Below are 14,725 nucleotides of genomic sequence, written 5' to 3'. Positions count from 1 at the left end.
CCAACATTAGATACATTTCTGCGCGATTTGCTGGATGATCCTGTATGCAGGAAGAATTACACTGACAACCAATTCAGTATTGTCAGTCTGGCTCACAGCATATTGCACCTGTCAGCAGTTGAAGCTACATATATTAATGCATGGAGTCCTGTTCTTTGCAGACAGAAGTAACACGCACATGTCCTACATCTTTTACCATAAAGTGGATGACAGTAATTTGTCCTATCTAGATTTACAGATGTTGCTGTTAATTTTTCATGAGTTGTCCATGGACACTTCTGACAATTCAAAGTTTGGGAGAAGATTTGTAGCTCGGGTGCTCGTTGTTGTGGTTCTGTTCACCGAGCTGGGAATTTATGTTGCAGACATTTCATCCCGTCTAGATGACATCTTCAGTGCTTGGGACCCTCCTGTGAAGCACTTCTGTGATGTTTCCTCCAGCATTTATAGTGATTTGTACCTGCCGCTTCCGGTTGTCAGTTCCAGCTGTCCGTTGCAGTGGTCGGTATATTGGGTCCAGGTCGATGCGCTTATTGATTGAATCTGTGGATGAGTGCCATGTCTCTAGGAATTCCCTGGCTGTTCTCTGTTTGGCTTATCCTATAATAGTAGTGTTGTTCCAGTTGAACTCATGTTGTTTGTCATCTGAGTGTGTGGCTACTAAGGATTGCTGATCATGTCGTTTCGTGGTGCTTGATGGTTTTCAGCCTTTACTTGATTTGACATCTTTTGAAATGGAATGAACTGGAAGAGTTTACAGTGCCTGCTGCCTGGATCCAGAGCAGGGAATGGTAGCAATTCTGTTTGTGATTTACGGTGCTTAATGAGAGTTGGAGACACTTTATAGGGCATTCTCTGGCTTGAGAATGCTGGCAAAGTGAATTCTTGGCATAAAATTTCTGTATACATTATAATCTTGGCATTGATTTACTCCACTGAATAATAAGTGGATACTTCAATTTTGTTTCTGTCAAGATATTACATTTTATATCTTGAGAAATGAGCCAAATTTTATAATAGTACAGGATTTCTAATAATAAATTATTAAAATTCTCAGATTTTGTATCTCACTAATATTTCCTTGAAACTCTGTGCTACAGCAAACACATCTTAATAACACATCTTGTTATACCGATGATCACAGGGAATGCTCTCATTAGTTATAGAGTCATAGAGATGTACAGCATGAAAACAGACCCTTCGGTCCAACCCGTCCATGCCGACCAGACATCCCAACCCAATCTAGTCCCACCTGCCAGCACCCGGCCCATATCCCTCCAAACCCTTCCTATTCATATACCCATACAAATGCTTCTTAAATGTTGCAATTGTACCAGCCTCCACCACATCCTCCACCACATCCACCATACACGTACCACCCTCTGCGTAAAAAGGTTGCCCCATAGGTCACTTTTATATCTTTCCCCTCTCACCCTAAACCTATGCCCTCTAGGTCTGGACTCCTCAACCCCAGGGAAAAGACTTTGTATATTTATCCTATCCATGCCCCTCATAATTTTGTAAACCTCTATAAGGTCACCCCTCAGCCTCCGACGCTCCAGGGAAAACAGCCCCAGCCTGTTCAGCCTTTCCCTGTAGCTCAGAACCTCCAACCCTGGCAACATCCTTGTAAATCTTTTCTGAACCCTTTCAAGTTTCACAACATCTTTCCGATCGGAAGGAGACCAGAATTGCACGCAATATTCCAACAGTGGCCTAACTGATGTCACTGATGAAATTAACGTGATGACTCCCATAAGACTCGGTGAGAAATCTCCATCCAATAAAACTGAGGAAATTTGCACCTTGACAAAAAAATTGTAAGATTCACCCGAGTCCCCAACCAGCTCTTGTAGCCATTGTAATTATATAGCTAGTCCAGTTCAATAGGTGGGATTTATGACAAGTTGATGGTTGAGGATTGAATGATGGTCTAATAACAGGTGCCAGTAGCTGACGTGGCTCCACTTTTCAAGAAGGATGTTGGAGGTAAACCAGGGATGTATAGACCAGTGAGTCTCACATCGGTGGCTGGGATATTTTTGGAGAAAACAATGAAGAAGAGAATTAATCTTTATTTAAAGAAGCAAGACTTGATCAGGGATAATCAGCATGGCTTTATCAGAGGGAAATCATGCCTAACAATTTTTTCCTCAGATAATGATGGCTAGCTTTAAACATAGCTTTAAATTAAGGGGTGATAGATATATGACAGATGTCAAAGGTAGTTTCTCTACTCAGAGAGTAGTAGGGGTGTGGAACGCCCTGTCTGCAACAATAGTAGACTCACCAACTTTAGGGGTATTTAAATGGTTATTGGGTAGACATGTGTGAAAACAAAATAGTATAGGATAGATTGGCTTCACATTGGGTCCACAGGTCGACACAATATTGAGGGCGAAAGGGCCTGTACTACACTGTAATGTTCTATGTTCTATGCTCTAAATCTGTTTGAATTTTTCAAGGAGGTGACCAAATGTGTAGATATAGGCCGTGTAATTGACGCAGCTTGTATGTATTCCAGGAAAGCCCTCAACAATGACCGATATGGGAGACTGCTAAAGAAGGGAAAGCACATGGGGTCCAGGATAACTTGGCAAGTTGGGTCTAAAATCTTTGATTGGCAGGAGACAGGGGTTGGTGGTAGAAAACTGTTTGTGCGACTGAAGACCAATGTCCAATGGCATACCACAGGGATCGCTATTAGGTCTCTTATTGTTCATGATCTATATATATATACAAATGATGTAAATGAGAATGTGAAGAGGATGATAAGTAAATTTGCAGCTGATACAAAGCTTAGCCAGGTGGTTGATAGTGACAAAGTAGGTTTAGGTTACAGGAGGGTATCATCGGGTTGGTCAGATGGGCAAATCAGTGGCAGATGGAATTAAACCCTGCTAAGTGTGAGGTGATACAATTTGGAAGAAGTTACAAGACAGCAGAGTACTCAATTAATGACAGGACTTCAGTAAGCTCAGTGGAACAGTCAGATCTTGGGTGCTTATCCACAAATCTCTGAAGATGGCAACCTGGATTAATAGGGTAGTTAAGAAAGCGTCTGAGACATTTGCCTTTATCATTTGAGGTAAAAATTGTAAGAACAGGATTATATGTGAATTGGAGCTGTACAGAACTTTGATTACATCAGAGCTAGAGTACTGTGTGCAGTTCTGATCACCCCACTATAGGAAGGATATAATTGCACTAAGGGACTGCAGAAGAGATTCACCAGGATGCTGCCTGGGATGGAGCACTTTAGTTATGAAGAGAGGCTGGATAAGCTTGGGTTATTTTCTTTGAAGCAGAGAAGGTTGAGGAAGGAACTTGATAGAGGTGAATAAGATTATCAGGGGCATGGCCAGGCATGAATGGAGAGTGGCTGTTCCCATAGGTGAAGGATCGTAAAACCATAGAATCCCTACAGTGTGGAAACAGGCCATTTGGCCCAACAAGTCCACATCAATCCTACAAAAAGTATCCCACCCAGACCTATTCCCCTACCCTACTACTCTACATTTTCCCTGATTAATGCACCTAGCCTACACTTCTCTGAACACTATGGGTCATTTAGCTTTGGCCAGTTCACCTAACCTGCACATCTTTGGACTGTGGGAGAAAACAGGAGCACCCGGAGGAAATCCACACAGACCTGGGGAGAATGTGCAAACTCCACACAGATAGTCGTCCAATGCTGGAATTGAACCAAGGACCCTGGTGGTGTGAGGCAGGAGTGCCGCTTACTTTTTAAAATGATAGGTGGCCATCCAGGAAATTAAACATGCTGTTTAAAACGAGGGTATAATTTTAAAATAAAACAAGGAGGGGATTTGAGGGTAGATGAGGCTGGTAACCTCACAACCTTCAAAAAATACTTGGATATGCACTTGAAATATAATATTCAAGGCTCTGGGCCTAGTGCTGCAAAGTGGGACTGTGTGGATTTAGTGTAGCTTTGCTGGTATAACCTTGCTGAGCCAGAGCCCCTTCTGTACTGTATGATTTAATGACCCCTGCATATGCAGTATCAGCGTAGCGAGCCTTCTCTGGACTGTCTCCAATGCTTGTATGTCTTTCCTTAGATAAGGTGCCCAAAACTATTCGCAGTATTTACTTGTGGTTGGACTAGTGCCTTGTATAACTTTAGCAAGACCTCTCTACTTTACACTCCAATCCCTTTGAAATAAAGGCCAAATTCCATTTGCTTTCATCACTGAACTTGGATGCTCACTTTTTTTGTAATTCATATATGAAGATTCTCAAATACCTCTGTTCTGTAACTTTCTGCAATATTTTCCCATTTAAATAATATTCAGTCCCTCTATTACTCAAGCGAAAGTACATAACCACACATTTTCGATATGATCTTCCATCTGCCAAGTTTTTTGCCCACTCGCTTAACTTGTCTGTGTCTCTATGCAGACCCTCCATGTCATCGTCACCATGTGCCTTCCCACATCTGAGCGCAAAGCTGGCAGGTTCAGTGGAACCTGTCTGCTCACAGCTATTACCAATGTTTCACAGAGTCAACCATGCACTCAAATCTAGAGCCATAACATCAGACAGAACTTGGGCAGACTCCTCAGCTTTTCATTCTAGCCTGATCTTTGTGACTTCTGCTAGATGCCCCAACTTGTCTAAGTATCTCTGTCGGCTTGTTAATGGCCATGTCCAGAAAGTCATCATGTGTACTGGGTACAGTGGGGTCATGACCTCCAGTAGTCCCAGTGTCAGTGACTTCTTCCTCGTCTAGCTTCGGGTCCAAGCCAGTGCTGTGCTCTAGATAGATGACCTACTGAGCTAAATGTCTCTGAACTGGTGGAGGATGGAAACGAATGCCTTGATGATTCCTCCTCTGAGGTTCACAACTGCTCCACTTCAGAGAGGCGTTTTGAGTACTGGTAGAAATGATAATATATTTCCCAGATCAGGATGGTGAGTTGCTTTGAGGGAAAATTATACATGGTGGTGTTCTCATGTATCTGTAGTCCTTGTCCATGTTTGTGGCTGAGGTACTTGGAAGGTGCTGTTGAAGGATCTTTGGTGAATGCAACAAGTGGAATATTGATATTAGCCTGAGATCTTGACACAACTAAAGCAGATACAGGAATTTAGCTCAACTCATTTTACATTCAGCAAATATGTTTGTCTGGTAAACATTGAAACTTAACAGCTGAAGAAGTTATTTGTATGCCATTTTGTTTTCTTCTCTCCCAAACATTGGTTTGTTCATTTGGAAGTCGATAGTTCAACTCATCATTCACTCGTCAACACTAATGGCTCATTTCACAGCTTGTGAATGCAGTATATTATCTTGTTTACTATAATGTGGAGTAATGTCCAAGAGCAGTCAACTTTGGCATTCCTTGTTCACAGGAACTTAAATATGCTTTGGCAGATCAAATATGCAAAAAATTAAGCAATCATTCTCTTTGGATAGTTTCACCAGCTCCATCTCTAAAGACTTCACAATAGGTCATTTCAGTACATATATTCCTTGGTTGGATAGCCTTATATGAATAGGGAAAAATTCTTGGAATAGTTATACTGTCATTTGGAGTCATCATCATGGAGGTCTTCCTGAAGTGAGTCCCTTAGATCATCTTTCCCATGTGTCTCTGTCCTGTATCAGCCTTTTCATTTTCTAATAACTTGCTTTAATTTTCAAGACATCTAATATTGATATTATTTTCTCTCCTCTTCTTCTCTTCACTTGAAATCTTCCCACTGTAACATCTCTTATTTGTCTATTTCCTCTGAGATGTAACCTGCCTCGTCTCTCTCCCTTTTCCCACTCACACTCAGTAAGTGTCATTGTTCACTCTCCCCAGCACTCCTTTATTTGTATTTTTATGGTCCATCTGATCATTTCTATTTTCTTCCATGTTTCAAAGCTATTTAGCAATTGAGCTCTGTTGTCCATCATGTTCAAGTCTCACTTCCATGCAAATTTGTGAAGAGTCATATTGGACTCAAAACATTAATTCTGTTTCCCCCTCCACAGAAGCCCTGCTGAGTTTCTCCAGCATTTTCTCTTTTTTACTACAACTAAAGCACTCTACAAGTCATGTAGTTATCTTTCTGGTTAACGATTGTTGCATATTACAAAATCCAACATTGCCCATTGCTATCATTATTCCTATTTTTTGTTGTACCTTCCATCCAGACATTATGGTTCCACTTGAAATATCGCATAAGTTCTATTTTTGTTCTGTCAATGAATATATGAACTTTTCTTGAGCTATTTCTTTGCTGGTATACTTGAAGTATTGGAAAAGCTAGAAAGGGTCAATCTTATTATGCAAAGGTAAAGATGATTAGCGACATTTTGCTTTCGGACTGAAAATAATAGCTGTTGGGAAAGGAAGGTGTTTTATTAACAAACTTTTGTGAAATAAAAAAGTTGGAAGGAGCATTGAAGAAGCTCATCCAAAAAAAATGAAAAAGCTGAAATGGCAGAATGGAATTGCGGAATTATTACAGTGCAGAAGTTGGCCCATTATGTCTGCACTGGCTCTCTCAGCATTTTAACTTGGTGCCAGTCTCCTTCCTTTTCCCTGTAACCTTGATCATTATTTCTATTTAAGTAATCATCCACTTGAATGTCTCAGTTAAACCCTGCCTTAGCCACATTTCATTTGCGTATTTTTGCAAAGCAATTCTAAAAGTGAATGAGCGAGAAGTAAAGAATAAGGTTGACGCTGACTTCAGTGGATCAGAAATGCGAGGTGATAAGATAAGAGCAGGAATAAATGAGATAAAAGCTGGAATTGATGAAATACTTTCAGAGTTGATTAAAAGCAACGGAAACAATGTAGCATTTTCAAGGCTGGACATAGATATTGGCCCAGATCGTTACGGTCAGCAGTGTCTAGGGTGATTGCTAGTGACTGTGAATCACTGCCGTCCCAATATGAGAGTCCTTCCAGCTGGAACTTCCTGATCCAGTTACAGCAGTGACACTCATGCAGAGTTATCCAGGTAAGGCGAGGTGGTTGGTGAAGAGGAGCACTACAATAACATGCCGCCTATCTCCACTATCAGCTACCATATTCAGGTATGTGTTTAAGGATCTGAAAAGTTTGTGGTGGGTCAATCACTGAGTGAGTGGTTGGGACTGGGTGAGTAAGTGAGTCCATCAATGACAGGGTGAATGTTTCTGCATTTAAATGGATGTGTGGGTCGATGTGATCAGTTAAGTTGCGGTTGAATAAGTGAGTAGGTCAGTGGGTGGGCAGATGTGTGAATGGGTGGGGCAATGGGTATAAGGGAGCAGGTAACAGTTAGTGGAGTGGAGGGGTTGCGTCACTGAGGATTTGGGGAGGCATTCAGGTCAGGGGGTAGATCAGATAGGAGGTGAGTGGGGTTGTGGCGGCATGTGTGAGGGTGGTGCATTGAGCTACACCGCCAATGACCAGGATAGACCAGAAATTAAACCGTGTGATAATGTTAGGATAAGTATCGACGTGACAAGTGCATATCAAACATAATTCTCCGGTGCTGTGAATGGTGAAAGGGGCATTCGTAGCATGATCTGGGCAATCCATTAGAAATTTAACCTTCCCAATAATTGCTGTCAATGGCTGTGCACTCATAAGGCCTTCAAGTCCTAAAGTGTAACAACAAATGCCTCAACATTCATCATTTGGAGATGCCATTGTTGGACTGGGGTGTACAAAGTTAGAAATCACACAACACCAGGTTATAGTCCAACAGGTTTAATTGGAAGCACTATATTTTGGAGCACTGCTCCTTCAGGTGGTTGTGGAGTACACAATTGTAAGAAACAGAATTTATAGCAAAAGTTTACAGTGTGATGTAACTGAAATTATACATTAAAAAAAACTTTGATTGTTTGTTAAGTCTCTCATCTATTAGAATGACCATGATAGTTTCACTTCTTTCGAATGTAAATCACAAAACTTTTTTTAAAAGTCACATTCTCAGGTGAACTTTAACAATTGGTGTCAGCCAGATAAGATGTTGAAGGCGTTAGCCCCCTGTGTGCTGTTGTCTGTGCCCTAATGTTTAGACTGTTTCTAATCTAAAAAATGAGTTAACAGAGTCTTACATGGATTCATGCAGTTTTTGAGCAAAGTACAATGTAACTCTGCAAATACAAATTCACCCCACAAACATATGTGTGTGTGTGTGTGTGTGTGTGTGTAGTGCAATGGTAGTCACTTGTAGTGTGACATGAACCCAAAGTCCCGGTTGAGATCCTCCCTATGGCCACCGAACTTAGCTATCAGTGCTAACTGGGAATTGGAGTACTCTTCACCAGCCCGGGACTTTCCACCTCGGACCTTTGGGTGACCATCGTCCAAGATGGACTTCAGGACACGCAGCAACGAAAAGTGGCTGAGCAGAGGCTGATGCTAAGTTTGGTACCCATAGGGAGGGCCTCAACCGGGACCTTGGGTTCATGTCACACTACAAGTGACCACCATTGCACGATACACACACACACAGACCTCCTGCGCACACACACACACACACCCCTATACACACAGACACTTACATACACTCCTACAGATACACACACTCACACATGCATCCTCTCACAGACTTAGACCCCTTTACACTCACACACACACATATACACTCTCTCTCACAGAACCCACAATCCCCCCACCCCAGACACGTGCACACACGCATAAAAGCCCACGTGCACATATACACATATACATTTGTGGGGTGAATTTGTACTTGTAGGGCTACATTGTACTTTGCTCAAAAACTGCATGAATCCATGTAAGACTGTTAACTCATTTTTTAGATTAGAATCAGTCTAAACATTATGGCACAGACAACAACACGGGGCTAACACCTTCAACATCTTATCTGGCTGACACCAATTGTTACAGTTAACCTGAAAATGTAACTTTTAAAAAATGTTTTGCGATTTACATATGAAAGAAGTGAAACTATCATGATCATTCTAACAGCTGAGAGACTTAACAAACAATCAAGGTATTTTTTTCAATGTATAATTTCAGTTACATCACACTAAACTTTTGGTATAAATTCTGTGTCTTACAATTGTGTACTCCACAACCACCTGGTGAAGGAGCAGCGCTCCGAAAACTAGTGCTTCCAATTAAACCTGTTGGACTACAACCTGGTGTTGTGTGATTTTTAACTTTCAATATTCATCAGAACTGTTACAGAAGATCTGGCCCATTTGGTAGAGAATGACGAGAGAACTTTATGGACAACAATGACCATCTAAGAAAGAAGCTAAAGGCATGCCACTGTTCTAACTTTTGGACACTTCATCTGATTGATTATCCTTCTATCATTTGGAATAAAATACAGAAATGGAGAATTTAAGTTCATGTACAATTGTGACAGGAGCACTGCAGTGTAAGAGTCTGTTGACTTCTCTCACACAGATGTTTCTATTTACATCAATCCTCAAATCACTGAATGCTCTCTCAAACACTGGGGGCTTGTGGAAACGCATTCATAGCTGTTAGAATTCCTTGTGGTGCTATGTCTATTTAAAGAGCTGCAACTCCAATTAAAAGGCAGATTCTTGGCTGAGGAGGAAGCATTGCAATTTGAAGCTAGACTACGAGGAGTCAGTTGGAGCATTCTCTATTTTTCAATGCAGCATTTATTTCTGCTGCCCCAGAGTTGCTTTTTGCAGGAAGGGAAGGAGGTGTGTTGACATTCTGCTCACCAGAGGACAGTTGTAGAAAGACCTGGAAACCTGATAGTTGACATGATAAAAGTGCCTCATTGCATTTTGTACTAATTCCTGGTAGCCACCAACCCAACTGTTCCAACCCTGGTGGATTTAGATAGCCACACTGGGTGAGTCACTGATGTGCACATGTGATCTGAAACCAGCAGCAGTGACAGTAGTTCCATCTTCAGTCGTATTGGCTAGAAATTTGGGACCTGCATTCAAAATTGTGGAGATAGAGTATAATGAATATGCAGACAGACCTCTGAGATTTATTGTGATCTGTAGTCATGTACTGAGACTCTGGTAGAACATTGGAACATGAGGAGTGCAGGGGTACCAGCTGCTAAATTGACATGCATACATTAAGGTCATAAGACCGTAAAGGAGCAGAATTAGGCCATTTAGCCTATCAAGTCAGCTCTGCCATTCAATCATGTGTAATACTTTTCTCAACCCCATTCTTTGCTTTTTTTCCTGTAACCCTTAATCTCCTTACTAATCCAGAACCTTCCTATCTCTGTCTTAAATACACTCAATGACTTTGCCTCCACAGCCTTCTGCAGTAATGAGTTCCACAGGTTCACGATCCTCTGGCTGAATAATTTCCTCCTTATCTCAGTTCTAAAGGATCATCTCTTCACTCTGAGGCTGTGCCCTTGGGTCCTAGTTTCTCCTTCTAGTGAAAACATCTTCTCCACACCTACTCTATCCAGAGCCTCTCAGTATTTTGTGAATTTCAATTAGATCCCCTCTCATCCTTCTAAACTCCATTGAGTGTAGACCCAGAGTCCTCAACTGCTCCTCCTATGACAAGCCCTTCTTTCCCAGGCTCACTGTCTGGACTCCTCTAATGCCAGCACATTCTTTTTTAGGTACAAGACCCAAAACTGTTCACAATTTTCCAAATGCAGTGTGACCAGAGCCTTAGATAGTCTCAGCAAAAAATTTCTACTCTAGTATTCTAGCCCTCTTCAAATGAATGCTAACATTGCATTTGCCTTCCTAACTGTCAATTGAACCTGCACGTTAGCCTTAAAAGAATTCTGATCTAGGACTCCCAAGCCCCTTTGTGCTTCAGAATTCTGAAGGCTTTCCCCCATTTAGAAAATAGTCTATGCCTCTATTATTCCTACCAAAGTGCATGCTCCCCAAAGACTTCTGGCAACTTTGTCAGGCATGAGCACCTCTTGATGAAACCGTGCTGACTCAACCGCACACTTCCAAGTATTCCGCAATTTCATCCTTAATAATAGACTCTAAATAATTAACTAGCCTATAATTAAGTCAGGCTAACTAGCCTATAATTTCCGGTCTTATACCTCTCTTCTATCTCCATCTCTTCTTAAACAGAGGTGTTACATTACCCATTGTCCAGTCCTCTGAGACCTTCCCTGGCTCCTATTGATCACCACCAATGCCACCACAATCTCCTCAGCTATCTTTTTCAGAACCCTGGGGTGTACTCCACCTGGTCCAGGTGATTTATCCACCTCCAGACCTTTCAACTTCTCCAGTACCCTCTACTTGGTGATGGCCGCTACATTTGCCTCTGCCCCAACTCTCTCGAAGTTCTGGTATGCTGTTGGTGTTTTCCACTGTAATGCAAAGTACCTATTCAGTTCCTCCATCATTACTTTGTTTCCAATTAGTACTTCTCCAGCCTCATTTTCCAGCAGTCTAATGTTCATTCTTGCCTTTCTCTTACATCTTATATATTTTAAAAAAACTCTTGCAACTTTCTTTTTTATTATTGGCTAACCTATTCTCATATTTCATCTTCTCACCCCATATTACTCTTTTAGTTATCCTCTGCTGATTTTCAGAGGCTTCCCAATTTTCTGTCTTCCCACTGATCAACACCACATTGTATGCTTTTCTTTTGCTTTTATGTTGGTCCTGACTTCCTTGTCAGCACGGTTGCCTTGTCCTCCCCTTAGAATGTTTTCTCTTCCTTGGGATGAATTATCACTGTGCTTCTCAAATTACTCCCAGAAACTCCTATCATTGCTAGGCAACAGACATTGTGGAACATCTAATGCCATGGTATCAAAGAGGAGAAAGTGAGGTCTGCAGATGCTGGAGATCAAAGTTGAAACTTTATTGCTGGAACAGCACAGCAAGTCAGGCAGCATCCAGGGAACAGGAGATTCGACGTTTCGGGCACAGGCCCTTCTTCAGGAATGAGCAGAGAGTGTTCAGCAGGAGAAGATAAAAGGTAGGGAGGAGGGACTTGGAGGAGGGGCGTTGGAAATGTGATAGGTGGAAAGAGGTCAAGGTGAGGGTGATAGGTCGGAGTAGGATGGAGGCGGAGAGGTCAAGAAAAAGACTGCAGGTCAGGAAGGCGGTGCCGGACTAATGGGGACAGGACCGTGTCGAGGTATGCCGAGATGAGTTCGGTTGGGCAGGAGCAGGCTGAGACAACCAACCCAACCACCCTGTAGCACAGCATTTAAACTCCCCCTCCCACTCCACCGAGGATATGCAGGTCATTGGACTCATCCACCGCCAAACCACAACAACCAGACGGTCGGAGGAGGAGCGTCTTATCTTCCGACTGGGAACCCTCCAACCACAGGCAATGAACTTGGACTTCACCAGTTTCTTCATCCCCCCATCCCCCCAACTTGTCTCAGCCGAATCCCTCCAGCCCGGCACCGCCCTCCTGACCTGCAGTCTTCTTCTTGACCTCTCCGCCTCCATCCTACTCCGACCTATCACCCTCACCTTGACCTCTTTCCACCTATCACATTTCCAACGCCCCTCCTCCAAGTCCCTCCTCCCTACCTTTTATCTTCTCCTGCTGAACACTCTCTGCTCATTCCTGAAGAAGGGCCTGTGCCCGAAACGTCGAATCTCCTGTTCCCTGGATGCTGCCTGACCTGCTGTGCTGTTCCAGCAATAAGGTGGCCATCTGTGTTGTACGTATTTTGTACTGGTCCTCCTGGGAGCAGATGCGGCGGAGACGAAGGAATTGGGAGAATGGGATGGCGTTTTTACAGGGGGCAGGATGGGAGGAGGTGTAGTCCAGGTAGCTGTGGGAGTCGGTAGGTTTGTAGTAGATGTCCGTGTTGATTCGGTCGCCTGAGATAGAAACAGAAAGGTCTAGGAATGGGAGGGAGGAGTCCGAGACTGTCCAGGTGAATTTGAGGTCGGGGTGGAAGGTGTTAGTGTAGTGGATGAACTGTTCAACCTCCTCGTGGGAGCACGAGGTAGCGCCGATACAGTCATCAATGTAGCGAAGGAAAAGATGGGGGGTGGGGCCAGTGTAGTTGCGGAAGATGGATTGTTCCACATACCCTACGAAGAGGCAGGCATAGCTGGGGCCCATGCGGGTGCCCATGGTATCAAAGAGTTTTACGTGTTAAATAAGCTTCTATCTGAATTCAGTGGGAATCACATTGAGGACCTGAACAGGTGTTGTTAATGTGAAGAGAAAGCAGAGTTAATGTCTTGGGTCCAATGACCCTGCTTCAGAACTGGCAGCACTGAAGAACAGTCACTAGACTTAAAGCATTAACTCTGCTTTCTCTCCACAGATGCTGACAGACCTGCTGAGTTTTTTCTATCAATTTCTGGTTTTTTTTGTTTCTGATTTCCAGCATCCACCATTCTTTTTCTTTTGTTAGATGTTGTTCATAATAGGACAGCTATAAATATAATAAATTTGAAGTGAGAGTCAGGAGAGATTTTTATTTCCTGGATTTTAAGCTATCACAGGATTATTCTGTGCCTGTCAAAAGGACAAGAATGTTAAAATTTATGCCATCCCATCTATTCGGTGGGAAATGTGCATTGCCTGCATTGTATGATGCTGATATTCACAGCAGTGCATTAATGAAAACAAAGGAATGGTATCACAGTCAAATGGAGTATATCTAGACTATTAGTGAATTACAGATTTAGGAAAATGTGAAAAAAAATTGTTGCTGTTCAGTGGAAAAGAAGATAGAATTGTTGACGCTGTTGAACAACCCATTAATCACTTGCTCATATTATCTGTGACAACAAATTGTTTGTGAACTGATATTCTGACTGCCTTCCAAGGTAACATGAAATGAAAAAGAGGCATAAAAGAATGCTGAACCTCACGCTAATGTAGTGAAACAGGAAGCTGGCACTGTTGACATAATCATTGAGCGCTCACACCACACTGGAAGCAGAACTAGCAGTCATAAACTTGTCATCATTGCCTTTCCCTCACCTCTCCATTCTACACCGCCTTCACTGACACATTCACCACTCTCCTCAACTTGCTGCTCTCTTAACGACTTTTATCAAAAAACTTGTATTTGTTAAATGTTTTGTTAATCAGCATACTATTTGGAGAGCTGCCAATTTTGTTGCATGGTTCTGTTTGTACTTTAATGTTATAGTGGCATGAAACGATCTCATTCACAAAATGGAGAATATGGGGGGACTGGTTACCTCAGTGTCTCTTAGCAGTGCTGTTTTTCAGAGTGACTGGTTGTAGTGTTCTCCCACACCACCTTGTTGTTTTTGGGAAGTTTCTGCTGGAATGCAGTGATGTCATGGGTGCTGCAACTGCACATATGGCGAGTGCTCCCTTCCCCTCCTCCCCCTTCTCCCTCCAAAACATCCTCGCCCCTCACACAGTCAGGTTGGCTGCAAATGAAGACAAAATTCAAGCCACTGGAAGTGCTGTATTCATGATGCAGTTACCATGTAGCAAATGGTACAGCTATAGCCATTGTTGAACTAATGGATGCGAAGTCAGTTCTCCCCATCATTGCCAGATGCACTGGACTTGGAAATATGCATCTGACAAAAGGCTGAGATTCACTGTGGAATTGGTGACCATTAGTTGAAACATCAATAGTGAGCCTGCCTCCATAAGTCCTGGGAGTTATGATGCTATTTTGCATAGTTCAGAAATTAGTTGTTGGAATTTGTAGCTAGCACCCACTAAAGGCAGGATGTCTCACCTACAAGAATACCCAGCCAATTGGAAGGCTAATAGCTCTTCAGTCCCAGCAGCTGCAAAGTGAGTGTGGCCAATGTATACAAGGCTCA

The 14,725-nt window shown here is 42.6% G+C and overlaps 1 protein-coding gene across 1 annotated transcript in view; it reads left to right on the top strand.

The window, feature by feature from the left end:
- The window catches only part of cubn (cubilin (intrinsic factor-cobalamin receptor)), a 292,612-nt gene that overhangs the window by 234,262 nt on the left and 43,625 nt on the right, over positions 1-14,725 (top strand). The gene's annotated exons all lie outside the window — the stretch shown is intronic.

Source organism: Chiloscyllium plagiosum, chromosome 5 (assembly GCF_004010195.1).
Source record: "Chiloscyllium plagiosum isolate BGI_BamShark_2017 chromosome 5, ASM401019v2, whole genome shotgun sequence".
NCBI classification, from domain to species: Eukaryota; Metazoa; Chordata; class Chondrichthyes; order Orectolobiformes; family Hemiscylliidae; genus Chiloscyllium; species Chiloscyllium plagiosum.
Note: the sequence above shows the minus strand (reverse complement) of the source record. Positions and strands in the feature narration are given on the sequence as shown.